The sequence below is a fragment of the Hemiscyllium ocellatum genome, chromosome 16 (assembly GCF_020745735.1).
Source record: "Hemiscyllium ocellatum isolate sHemOce1 chromosome 16, sHemOce1.pat.X.cur, whole genome shotgun sequence".
NCBI lineage: Eukaryota > Metazoa > Chordata > Chondrichthyes > Orectolobiformes > Hemiscylliidae > Hemiscyllium > Hemiscyllium ocellatum.
The window spans coordinates 45,618,761-45,632,770 of record NC_083416.1 but is presented as its reverse complement, the minus strand read 5'-3'; the positions used below and the strand labels follow the sequence as shown (position 1 = coordinate 45,632,770).

The window sequence follows — 14,010 nt, the reverse complement described above, 5'->3', positions numbered from 1 at the left end:
TTTCTTTGATAGGGCATGTAACATAATTTTACTGTCCAAATAACTCAAACTAATTGTACTCACTATTACTTGCCTGACAATTGTATAACCACCTCAGGCAACAAGCAGATACACAGTTAAATGCCAACATTAAAAAGTTGCTGCTGCTGTTCTGAGCTTGATAAAAGTGGCACCCTGCTGTCTGCTTCATCATCAACACAGAGTGAATGTTAAAGTTCTATATTTCCTCAGCAGATGCAAACTAAACACTACAGAAAGTTAATTCCCATCTTTTGAAGGATTAATACCCTTTTAGTGACATTTTGTTAATAACTGTCAATTAATCTCAGGCACTGAATTAATTATTACAAGTGTAAAGTTCCACCCATTCAGGCATTGATTGTTGTTGAAATTTAAAAATATCAACATTTATTATTTTCCTTTTAACCCTCTCCTTATCTTTCTTTCTGACCTGACATTAAATATCATCCCCTCAAAGTTACACCTCGTTCTCAGTCCTTGCACTGCTTGAATCAGATTTAAGGAGGTACATTGATTCATCTGTTTATCCAAATTCTCAACGTGCAGCTTCCTTCGGGGTGAAGTTAGCAGCTCACACCTTCAGCAACTTAAATGGCAAGGCATGGTTTGAACTGTAGGATGCAGGGCAAGTCAAACTAACAAATACACCTTTAATCATATGAATCAAAAATAAATTCAGGCATGATACATAAGCCAGAAGAAAGTGAGGACTGCAGATGCTGGAGATCAGAATCCAAAAGCATGGTACAGGAAAAGCACAGCTGGTCAGGCAGCATCCAAGGAGCAGGACAGTCGATGTCTCAAGCTCGAAACGTCGACTTCTGCTCCTCGGATGCTGCCTGACTGGCTGTGCTTTTCCATTGCCACACTTTTTTAATCTACAAAAGCCACATATTACAACGTAAATGTTTTGGAAACTTTTTGGAACTTATGCTGAAATCCACCAGTAATTAAACGTTTGATAATTCACCAACTCTAGAATTTGTTCATTACATTGCTTATTGCAGCTAACTGGTAAATTTAATTATTCACTAACCTGGTTTTTGGAGTTAATTTCTTAAAGATAAATAGCCCTTTTCAGTGATTTGTGGCTGCTCTTTTTACAAACTAACTTAATCTGAATTTTCATTAGCACTACACTTTTCATTATGCACAACTTTCCATTTTGCAAGACTGTTAATAACATCTGCTTTTCTCACGGTTTAACATTCTTCTGCTATTTCACTTGCTGCTAACAAGTTTGGCACAGGGAGAATTTTTTTGCAGTTATCAATGTCACTCTCAGACTCTGGAGTTCATATGGTTCTAACTCATTTTGGTCCACAATTGACAGGTTTCTCTTACAGACCCTTAGTGACTAAAGTGTGCACATGTCAATAGCTGAGTCCTCTACACAGCTTCACTGCAGTGAGTTAATTATTGCGAAAATCACACTGTGCAAGTCGGATAACTAATGACCGTACCCAAATCAAATTAGACTATCCTCTGATAATTACATTTTAAAATTGATATAAGAGTTATTAGAAAGGCAGGCCAAAGATGACAAGTCACCAGGACCAGATGAGGTGCATCCATGGATAGTTAAGAAAGCAAAGGTTGAAATTTTTGGAGAAACGGATTATAACCTTCCAATCATCATAGGGTACATGGTACACCAGAAGGTGAGGGAATTGCCAATGTGGTTCCAAAAGTGTGTAAGACAAGCCCAGCAACTGCAGGCTGATCAGTTTAACCTTAGCAATTGGGACGAGTTGTGGATACCAGAAGGCATCAGCATAATGACTGATATACAATATTAACTCAATCAGATAAGCTGTTTTATTATTATTAACTCTGGTTATCTGCCCAAGAAACCAAACAATTTGTGTCATAATGTGGGAAAAGAAGAAAACAGCTTTTCTGATTGAGTTAATATCGTATATCAGTTAAATTAGTTTCTGCTGCTAGTAGGGTTACATGACAAACAGAGTGTTGAACAGCTTATTTAAACACATACATATGCTACCACAACCGAACCTAACCAGTGTCACAAGGGTTCAGGTCAAGTGACTTACTGACAGAACGTCATGTTGTAATTGGCTTATTGTGTAAATAAGGCTTGAAAATGAAATATAATTAAGATAAAGCTATTAGTGTCTTAATGTCTAAAAATTTAAGATGAAGTTAGAATTGTTGCAGTTTCACGCTCCTTTTCAGCAACCAGAATGTAACTGTCACTGCTTCTGAATAACAATTCTCAAACTTTTACCTATTGAAACTGGTTATTCTAAGAAGAAAAAAAGAGAGAGTATCCAACAACTACACCACAGAGACCAAAGCCTCCAGACTGGAGAAAAGGCAAGGCCTCTTTCTCTCTATGTAAAGTAACTAAAGCATTGAGGACAGAGATATTCTCTCCCACCTGCAAAGAATTGGAAACTATCTGGAAACAAAGTATCAAAGAACAAAAAGATCTCAAAACAATAAGGATACCTGACCGAATCTTGTGGACTGTTGCTATTGAATAATGTTCCCCCAGCATCTATTTCCTTCAAACATAACACCCAACTTTGTTTGGCTATGTCTGTCTTCATGTTCAGAGATTAAAGAAGTTGGGGAGCAGAGTGATGTTGATAATTAATATTTTTGTCTGACTATGATTACAATTAATTAAATTTATTATAAGTAGCAGTTCTTATTAAGTAGTTAAATCTGTTTTTTTTTAAACTGTTAACGGGGATCCATCAGTCAGGTAAATTAGATACTTTTGAATATTTTGATTAAAGTTTTAACCTTTCTGATGACCCTGGATCTAGTGGGATTTGAATATCAGCACACTTTCCCAAATGGATCATGACACTATTCTGAGAGTCTGTATAGCCATCCATCTCATTTTCAATTATTTCAACAGAAATGCAGACAGAATTTCTGTGGCCAGTCTTTGTATTGATTCTGATTGATGGTAACCAGTTGTATCATCATGTGTGATTTCGAAAAGAAAATCAAACATTAGGAGACCTCTAAATTCCAGCTGAATAAAAACTGTACCAAACAATAAACATTTTATACTCCCTATGACTTAGCTTACACCAAACACGCATGCTCACCAAATCACTAGATTAATGCTTCCCTACCACATTTATGCTAAATTGCAGCATTATTTTTAATATATCAGAGTTCCTGAACAGGCTCTTTTTGTAAAAGAGCAGTTAGTCTAAAATATAGAGCTAGAAAATCTTGTATCACAAAAAGTGATTCACCATGATATTGTGCAGCCAAACAATTATAATCAAACTGCTATCCAGCTCCAAACATTTTTGGCTGCTTTCCAAAAACAAATCTAAACCAAACTCCAAAACTAAGCCAGTAAAGACAGATGTTTTGCCAAATGAAACATATGGTTTATATGAAGAAACTTCTTTCAGACCACATTATATGCTACAAAGAATTTCACAGCGAGGAGGAAAACAGAGAAAATAAGACTGTCACTGGCGCTCATTGTATATATGCGTGGCCTAAAGGACTTCAGCTTGTGGCTTGTCACATGCAGCAAAGGGAGTCAGTTGGTCACCGTCATGTCAAGCACTACCAAATCCCACAATGCAAACAAATGCTGAACTGCTCATGGAAAGAGATACCAAAAAGAAATTTCAAAGGGAACATGATGATGAGAAACATATTAGTTATTTCTAACATATTCATGAACAAATAGAACTGTAAAGATGCATTAATTCATATAAGCATCCCAAATCACAGCAAAAAAGAATTTTTAAAATGTTGCCAAGTACTTTCATCACCAAATTTGCTTCTTTTATGATGAAAGACGTTTTCAATTGTGCTATTTTCAAAGTGTTTGTCAACCAAAAGACAGCATTGATTTTGTTACACGTCACCAAAAAAAAGCAGTCTAACAGGAAACCAGAAGAGCCAGATCCTTTGGCCACTGGGCAGAACAAATAAGATCGCCTACAATGTGCACCAAGTTTCACACTGCCAGAGCTCAGATGCCCAATATTATGGAAAATTTAGAGGTCATCTGATTAGGTGGTTGGTTCAAATTTCATGTAATTCATTGCTGTTTTAGGAACTGAAAATTTAGCATTGCATCAATGGAAAAACATAAAGTGTCATGTGCAAAAGGTGAGAGATGCTTTTAACTGCAACTGGTGTGTTATAACTCATTGTGTCATTTGCAAGAGAAAGCCTGAATTAGGTTTTCGAATGCAAACTTAAATTGATTAAAAAAACACATTACTAGGATATACAACCTTTATACTTTACATCATACATGATGTAATTCTTTTATGTGGTCAGCAAAACAGGCATTTAGTTTGACAACTGCATCCTGTTAGTGAAGAATACCATTCATGTTGCCACGGCATTGCAGCAGTGTACAACTATCAGCTTTATCTGTTACTGTTACTATAATCACCATTGTTGGGGCAATAAGTTAAGACAGAATCATGTTATTATCCAACTGCTTTATTTATTTGCCAGTCATTACTGTACAAATTCTCAAAAACATGTTTTAATCATTTCATGGGAGGTGGGTATCACTGGCATTTGTTGGCCACCATCATCGCCACTCGACTGGGTGAACTGCTGGGCCATTTCAGAGGGCAGCTAAGCGACAACGACATCACTGAAATCACATGCAAACCAGATTAGGTAAAGACAGATGCTCTTTCCTGAAAGGACACGAATGAACCAGATACACTTTTAAAACAGTTGGTGATAGTTTCATTGTCAACGTCAGGAGGCTAATCTTCAATTCTAGATTTGTTAATTGTATTTACATTCCATCAGATTCTACACTGGGATATGGATCCAACTTCTAGATTACTGGTTCAGTGGGAGTGATGTTATCAACCTCTCTCCATCTTTCAGCCTTTTTTGTTGTATCGTTTTGCAAATGTTATTTAAAAAGACTTTGAAATGCATCAAACCTATACACTGTTCCATTTTGCACTATTTATTAATATGTTTGTTGTTTGCTACAAATTAATAAAATCTTCCCTGTTCTCCCAGGAAGAGCTCTGTGCTCTCGATAATTCTTGGGCCAGTGACAGAGGCTTTTAATCACCATAATTGTTCAGTGTTTTGAATAAAAAGCAAAAATAAATACATTGAATAATCATCACCTTTTGAAGAGCTCGAGACAATAACTTCAGAGCCCCATTAGCTATCAAGTCTGCTGGCCGCACATGCAGAGTTGGACTTCCGTAGTACTGATGGTCTTACCACCAGCCAGAAAGGCACCATTGTACCTGCACTGGTTGCCACAGCGTGAGCTGAGCACCTACTCACAATTATTCCTTCCACTATTCTGGTAAGCATCAGTTACAATGTTAAGATTATCAATTAGAAATCAATAATCAGTAAACAGCCAGGAACAACAAAGAACAAATGAAACTACTTAACCTATTTTCTAAATATCTTTTCAGCCATCATCCGTGGGTTTGGGGGTTTGAGAATTCTGGTAAAATCTCAAACTTCTGAGGAAGACATTTATAAGAAGCCATTTTGAACACAAAAAAAGAGAACTACAGTGACATAATAATCTGACATTGAATTATACAATATGTTATAAACTCAATCTCAGCATAATAGAAATTTCAACATTAAACAATGCTTGACAGGAACATAGGGGTGGTTTTCAAATTGTGCTCCCAGCCTTGGTCATTGAAAGCATTCATCACAATTCTGGGTATGTGCCATAATTTTCTGAATATCAATTTTCACCTCGAGATGAGATTTCTCAAAGAAGTGGCATAATAATCTGACATTGCACTGTAGTTCTCTATTGTGTTCAAAATGGCTTCTTATAAATGCCTTCCTCAGAAGTTTGAGATTTTACCAGAATTCTCAAGCTCCCAAATCCACGAAGGAAAAGGCTCAGCTATCTGGCTGGCTCCACCATTCTATACATGTAACAATATCACGTTTCTGATGAAGGACTTGTGCCCGAAACATCGACTCTCCTGCTCCTCAGATGATGCCTGACCTGCTGTGCTTTCCAAAGAGCCATACTTCCGACTCTGACCCTCCAGCATCTGCAGTCCTCTCTTTCTCCCAATAGTTTTCTTTGAGCCAAGCTAAAGTTCAGCACTTTGGAATACTGTATTTGATTACAATGTAAGTCACAGAGATTGGAAAGTACATATTCTGATTACAAGATGAATGTTAATGTACAGAATATGACAGAGAAAGGGTTGAGTAGCATTCTAAAACTATTTTGCTGTGTGAGTTGGTAACTAATACACAAATATTATGTTAGATTGCAGAGTCTCAGGATATCATATTAATTTCATATAATCAACAGTTTTAATAAACTGCATTAGAATGAGTCTAATTAGCATTAGTTATTCAAAGGAAATCTTAAGGCAGGAACAACAGTGACCTGTGGCTTTAAGTTATGTCATTTCAAAGGTAATTTCAAGTCTCTTTTAATCTATGATTTTTTTGGGTAAAGGGTAGATTAAGTGATCAATTTTTGAATGTTCAGCACTTTAAATAGAAGAGAATACAAAAATATGAAGCCACCAACTAATGTCAAGCACATTCATTGAACTTAATAACCGAACAAGCTGACACGTCATGCTAGGAACACTAGTGATGTGAAAGGCATGCTTCAGGACAGTAGAGTGAGCAACAGGTTCTTCCCCAAATTCGTGGCATTGGTACCGGAGCCATTTTAAATATTAAATGGTAACATAGATCAGAACAGGAGTAGACGATATGGCTCTTTTGCCTGCCCTTCCATTCAATACAATCATGTCTGATGTTTGGCCTCAACTCCACCTCCAGCCTTTTCTGCAAAGCCCTTAAATTTCTGAGAAATCAAGAATTTAGCCGTTAATCCCAGCCTTGAATGTACTCAACAATGGGGCAACCACAATTCAAAGCAAATATTCACAACACTTTAAGTTAAAGACATTTCTCCCCCTCTCAGTCACTGACCTGAAATGATGGACCTTTGACTACCAGCTCTCCTTCTAGGCAAGAGAGCCAATAGAATGGGGAGGGAAGGCAGGGGAGGTGTTAGACCCACCATCTTTGTGGGGAATGGGGAAGAGAAAGTGAAGGATAACATTTCCATCCAGTGACTAATTAAATCACTCCAGCAACAATTAAGGTCTTTCTTCCGCCATTGTGGATGCTTTCTGCCAGGTGGATAAAACACCAGGTAAATCCTGGTAACCTGGGAGGCAGGGCATTTTTGATAATCTATCTGGTCACACTTTGATGGAGGAGGTTCTGTTAACAACAGCTATCCCTTGGCACCTCCTCCTTCCTCCCTCATCCATATCATCCAATCCCCACTGACTGACTGACTGGACTTAGAGTTGGAAGGATGACATGCTTACACCACATCATCTTCTGGATGTTATCCAAACTTTGGTCATCATTCACAGTGACAGTAAATTGGCAACTCACTAGTTGCAGGCTTCTAAGAAAGGTGACCAAGTGCTCTGGCAACAGTCAAGGCCCAGTCACTCTCTGCTTTGCAACGGGAGCCCAGCCAATGGGAAAATTCTATTACCCACTACTTCTCTTTTCATTAATGCTGCCTGACCTGCTCTGCATTTCTAGCACGTTCTATTTTATTTCAGAGTTTCTACATCTGCATATTTAATTTCCTTTATTCTGAGAATCTTCCCCTGCAGATTCTCCAGCCAAAGAAATATGTCAAGTCATTTCAAAATCTTGTATGTTTCAATGAGCTCTCATTATTCGCGGAGTTTAGGCCCAGTTTACACAGATTCTCATCGTAGGGCAGACCTCTCATTCCAGTAATGAATCTATTGAAGCTTCGCCATCCCACCACAAAGTACAAGTAAACAATCCTTTATCCAAAATTCCGAAATCCGAGAAGCTCCAAAGTCTAAAGGTTTTGTTGTTAAGTTTTTCTCTCATTAAATTGGTTGCTTGGACTGCAGTTAACCCAAAGTTGACACCCACTCGATACATGTTACTCAGATGCGACGTGGTGGGGGGTGGGGCATGGCCCAGCACTGTCAGGCCTCAATTCTGTCTTAAGGCCTCTTTTACTCAGTGCTTTGGTAAGATTTTTAAAAGTTTCACCATCACGCTGTCACTTATTCTGAAATTTGAAAATTTCTGAATTCTGAAAACCAGCTGGTCCTGAGCATTTCAGATAAAGGATTGTGCACCTATCTTTTATTCAATATTGAAAACAGAACTGCACACAGTACTCTAGGTGCGGTCTCACCACACACTACACAAAGCCCTATGTTTTCTCATGGGGTGTGAACATCATGAGCAAGACCTGGACTTGTTGTCAAGCCCAACTGCCTTGAGAAGATGATGGTGAGCCATCTTCCCAAACCACTGTGATTAGTGTAGCAGTTGCAGTTGATCTGGTCATCCAATGGCTACCCACATTCTTATCCTACACTAGTCCAGATTGATGATAAACAAGAACAAGGGAAGGAATCTGCTAATGGGGTATCACCTACCATTTTGAAAAGGCTTCCATACTCAGCCTGACTGACAAAGATCCAGGCTTACAATCAGATGTTCCACAGCTCTGGCAGCATTTGTGGAGAGAAAGCAGTGTAGTCACCATGCTGAAGAAGGGTCACTGGACCCGAAATGTTAACTGTTTTCTCTCTGCAGATGCTGCTAGACCTATAATTGTACAAAACCCTTACAAAGTGTTGAAGCAGGCCATTCAGCCCTTCAAAGAGATCGCATCCAGACTCAGCCCATCTTTTTAACCCTGAATTTTCCATGGCTAACCCACACATCCCTGGACACAATGTGGCAATTTAGCACGGCCAATCCACTGAGCCTGCACATCTTTGGATTTGGGAGGAAACCAGAACACCCAAAGGAAATCCACGCAACACAGGGAGAACGTGCAAACATCACACACTCGGTCACCCACGGGTGGAATCGAGCCCAGTTCACTGGGGTTTCGAGGCAGTAGTGCTAACCACTAAGGCACTGAAAAACCATGCCAGACCTGCTGAGATTCTCCAGCAATTTCTGTTTTTTTGTTTCAGAGTCCAGTCTGACAACCACATTTTCTAACCATCTCATAAGATTCTTTAAATTAAAGTTTCATCCATGCAGAAAGAGGCCACCCTTTTTGAAGAGAATATCCTGGCAATCGTGGGAAGGGTCACTTTGGGAAAGGTGGCCAAAACTGCCATGCGAGTTTCTTCATATCTGATCACCTTTGTCTCTACTGCCTTCTGATGTCCCACCCTAAGCACTTTTCACGACAAACTGAAGATACTTGTCAAAGCTGCTTTCTCCTCCCCAGTCACCCAATTGTCAGCTACATTTTGTTCAAGAAGCTAAGAACCCATTTAGTAATTGAAAACTGCAAAATATGTCAAATTTCCAGCAAAATAAAACTTCTTTAAAAAGTCACTGGGCTCGAAACATTCACTCTTTTTCTCTCCCCACAGATGCTACCAAAGCTGCTGAGTGTCTCAAGCACTTTGTTTTTATTGCAGATCCTCAGCATCTGCAAAAAATATTGCAGATGCTGAGGATCTGCAATATCCGGTAATTCTAATTAGTCTTTGCAATGTCTTCACCCTTTCACACGCACTCAGAAAACAGACATACAATCATCTACCACATCTTGCAAGGCAAATTCCTTTCTATAAATGTATATTGGAGGCAACATTCTAATATATGTCTGTTCTGCTACTGGACACCACACAGTATAGTGCCAGTGACCCAGAGAAAGCCAATCTGTCAAAGAACCTTACAGCACTTTAATCAATGTTTCCAAGCATCAACATCTTTATATATATCCTGGAGATTGTGAACAATGACCCTATGGGACAATATGCGGTTTGCAAAGTAAGAAGTAACTACTGGTACCAGTATAGGGACCATAAATGATCCTTCATTCTTCAAATATACAGCATAGTAGAACAGGATTCATTTCCCCTGCTTCTTTTTTAAGGGTTGGGAGATGAAATGGTTAACCCTAAAACAGCTACTATCTTGATACAGAGAAGCGTAGAATCCCTACAGTGCAGGGAGAGGCCAGTTACCCCAGAGTCTGCACCGACCCTCCAAAACACATCCTACCCTATTCCCATAGCCCCACATTTACCATAGTTAATCCACCTAACCTGCATATTCCTGGACACTACGGGGTAATTTAGTATGGCCAAGCCACGCCAACTCTCCTCCACATCTTTGAACTCTGAGAGGAAACCACAGCACTCGGAGGAAACCCACGCAAGACAAGAGGAGAATGTACAAACTCTACATAGACAGTTGCCAGAGGCTGGAATCAAGCCCGGGTCCCTGGCACCGTAAGGCAGCAGTGCTAACCACTGTGCCACCTACATTCATGCATAGCAAGCTGCTATGTAGGGTGATCGTTACCCAAAAAGGAAGCAGAGACAAAAATGGTTGAGGGAGGAGATGGCCTTGATTCTTACTGCCACTCCTATGCTGCAGGTTTGCATTAGCTCACTAACTGCATCACTGCAGAACTGATGGCTTAAGAAGCAGTTCTCAGCTAGTTCATATCACGCAGGTTTATCTTGACCATCAGGTACAGTTGCTGGAGCATTGTCACAGTCACTCCTTGGTGTTTTCAGATTTCCCCTCACGTCCTTTGACCTTTGTCATCCACTTATGAAGCCCACAGTCACAGTACTTTGAAAGCAGTATTCATGGCAGATTAAACTTGCCAGTGAAGTTTAAAGTGATCATCTTCCAAACAGTGATATTCTATTGGACTTCAACATCCATTTAACTTTCGGGGTAAGTCAGAAATGCAGAAGATGAAGCACTGCATCTTATGAAATGGATTGAAAGTTTGTGCAGGGTCTGCTTCCACTGCGCTGCTGGCTGGCTGCCAATTGTACTCCCAGAACAAATCCAAGGATTGGGGCAATTAAACATTTCAGGCAGTTTCTGATGCCACTGAGTACACTAATCTTGCCTCTGCTCCACTGGGAGAAAATGGAATCCAGTCCCTCCTCAGGGGAAATAAAGATGTTAAATTTAGCCAAACAGTTTACTGATAGGTCAGTTTCTCTAATTCAATCCAGAGTTCTGTGTTGAGCAAACAGACCTGGTAAAGTTAAAATTTTCCAAAACCGTTCGGAAAGATGGATATCAAAAAAGTACAGAACATTATCTAGCATTCCTATGTCACAAGTAAGATAGCCTGTCACTTAATACTCTGTCCTATTATTATCTAATGTCCACACAAAAAGGGGATCTACCTCTGGAGTAAATAACGTTTGAAAATACTTAAAAGTCAACAAAGGAGTTCAGATCCTAATCAGACTTTGCCTGCAAAGATTATATCAGCTGCATGTCAATTTGAGGGAGGATATTCCGAGTGATGTGAAAATGAAAGTCTTGCAGCGTGAGAGAGAAGGTAAGTATTGTTGACAGGAAAACAGACAAGCAAAATCTGTCAAGTGCGTGACATAAACTGGTGAGTTTTGGGTCATGCTGTTTTCTGGCTCCTGCTTATCCAGTGCCTGATGCCAAAAATTCACTTTCAGTTGCCAGAATTCTTACCCTGCTGAGACTAACAAAGTTGTCAAGATCAGAAACTATCAGACAGCTGGAAGAGACAAATAAAAAAAGGTCAGACATGAAGCAGAGAACCCTTCTAATGTCTCCTTTTAAATGAGATGCTTACATAAATGTTTAAAATGTGCAACCGTAACCATACACAGTCTCCAGTATCTGCAAGGGATAGAGTATGGGAAAGAATTATGGAGACCAATCCAATACACCGTAAAGGACAACCCTGTGTACTGAGGGCAATGGGATAAAGATGGGTTTGAGGCTGAGCTCACAATTATATAGACTTGCAGGTAACAAAGCAGCAGACAACAAGGACTGAGCGTAGTTCATTACATCAAAAAGTGAGGCACAGAAGTTCCAGCTTTGCATTGAAGATTAGCTTTGGTATTTGGCCATCTCAGAAACAATGCTCAAAATATAGGGTGGCAGCCAGAGAAAAGTCATCCCCATGAATAAAATCAAAGGAAATAGTGAGCAGCTGCTGTTCTCCTCACAGGCTGGTTATTGTTCACTTCCATGTTTGCTGTTGACAAAAACGTGGGACAAAAAGAGCAAGTCAGCACTGGCAGCGAGTGAGATGCTGGCGTAAACCAGAAGCTGAGTTTTGGGAACCGAGAGATGGCAAAGGTGGGCTTGTCAGAGAGCTACCTCCAGCCAGGTTAGGGACCTTTTACCAAGGCTGCAAGGGCCTTTGTCACCTTTCTGGGAGGTCCATTTGATGGATGTATAGTAGGGGTCAGCTGAGGGAGGACAATCGGCAAGATAAAAGGCAGTTCCAAGCGGGATGTGGTGGAGGGTTGTGAGGAAGAGTCAACAAGGAGACTTAAAAAGAGGTGTGAAGGAAGAAAAGGTGGCTGTTAAAGGTGTGGGGGTGGGAAAGAAGCAGAGGAAAGGAGGTAGCATTAAGATAGGTGAGATGGAAAAGGGGCCGCAAGAGAGGTATGTGAAGGAGGAGGCTGCAAGATAGGAATGAGAGAGAAGGCAGTTACAAATTTGGGTACAGGCAAAGAGGAAAGAAACAAAGGAACGATAGCAGTTTTAAACTTATCAATACAGGAATGCTCAGTTAACTGTGATCCAATAAAACTTTAAATCACCAAGGTAATGCAACTAATGTGGAATTTCTTGTGTAAGGCTGCAAAACATCAGGTGGTACTATATTTGGAATTACATTTTAGAAATTAATGCTATCCTAGCATTGTGGCTTGCAGGTTGGGAGACAGTTGAGCTTATTGATCAATAATTCCATTTCTACTTCTGAATTCAAATATCCAAAGCATCGAGAAATACAGCATCATGCAATAAATGAGTTAATGAGAATGAAATTTAGTCACCCAAATCCAAAATGTACCCTTTGAGAAAGAAAAACTAATCTTGAGCCCTGCTCAGAATGGTCAAGAATTTAGATTGTGAAGCAGAAGAGTATGTATTGCCATTCGACAGAACTGACATCAGAAGCTGGAGTCCAGGGATTTTCTCACGTATTCAATTGTTATCAGTTACTTGAGTCACACAGCATACATTGTGAAAACAAACTGCCGAAATCAAAATAATGTATAAACACCTAACTCAAAGTACAAGTACTTTCTTTATTTAAATAAACAAAAATGCTAAACTGGAAGAATCTCAAATGAAGAGGGAGTGCGATCTTGGCAGACCACGCAGCTTTGAAACAAGCAAGCAATATAGTGACCATAGATTACAATTGCTCCATTTCTTCATTTTCATTTCAAGAACAGTAATTTATTTAGATGAATTCTAGATGGACTTTAAGATTTTAGTTCAATATCTCTAATACAAGAAAGTACCCGTTTAATTTGTTCGAGGAAAAAAATCTATTTGAACTACAAGAGTACTAGTAATAATCGCTAGTAAACCAGAATCAGAGGCTTCCATAGGTTCAAATGCCACTGTGGTAAGATGGTGAAATCTGGATTTGAATAAAATACCCAGAAAAGGAGGTTTAGCCGAATGGAACCATATAACTGTTGTTGATTGCTATACAAACCCACCTGGTTCACTACTGTCCTACTGTCTATTTGCCAACCTGGCCAACATGTGAGTCCAGACCCAACTAATATGGTTGACTCTTAGCTGTGCCCTGGACAATTAAAGATGGTAAAAAATGCTGGTCTAGTCAGTGATGCCCATGTCCCATGAATAGTAAATAAAGTTAACTGTCTAGGCCTTCATCAAGGTGAGGATTGGTGTATACACACAAAAACAAAACCTTTTCACTTTGGCAATTATGTCTGTATCAAGCGGTCTTCGATCACTCTTCAATGGACCTGATCTTTAATCTTAGAAATATTCCCCTAATACAAAAAGATGAAGTGGGTTAGAATCCCTATTTCTGACCTACATCAGACAAGAAGTTACTAATTTACTTTTGAAAGAGTTTCCCTGACCTGGGACCAGCCTGCCAGGTTTGGCTTCCTCTGCTGATCCTCCAGGAAGGGGACC

The 14,010-nt window shown here is 39.5% G+C and overlaps 1 protein-coding gene across 1 annotated transcript in view; it reads right to left on the bottom strand.

Annotated features, from left to right (window-relative positions):
* LOC132823399 (A disintegrin and metalloproteinase with thrombospondin motifs 2-like) overlaps positions 1-14,010 on the bottom strand; it is a 235,926-nt gene that overhangs the window by 178,131 nt on the left and 43,785 nt on the right. The window lies entirely within an intron of this gene.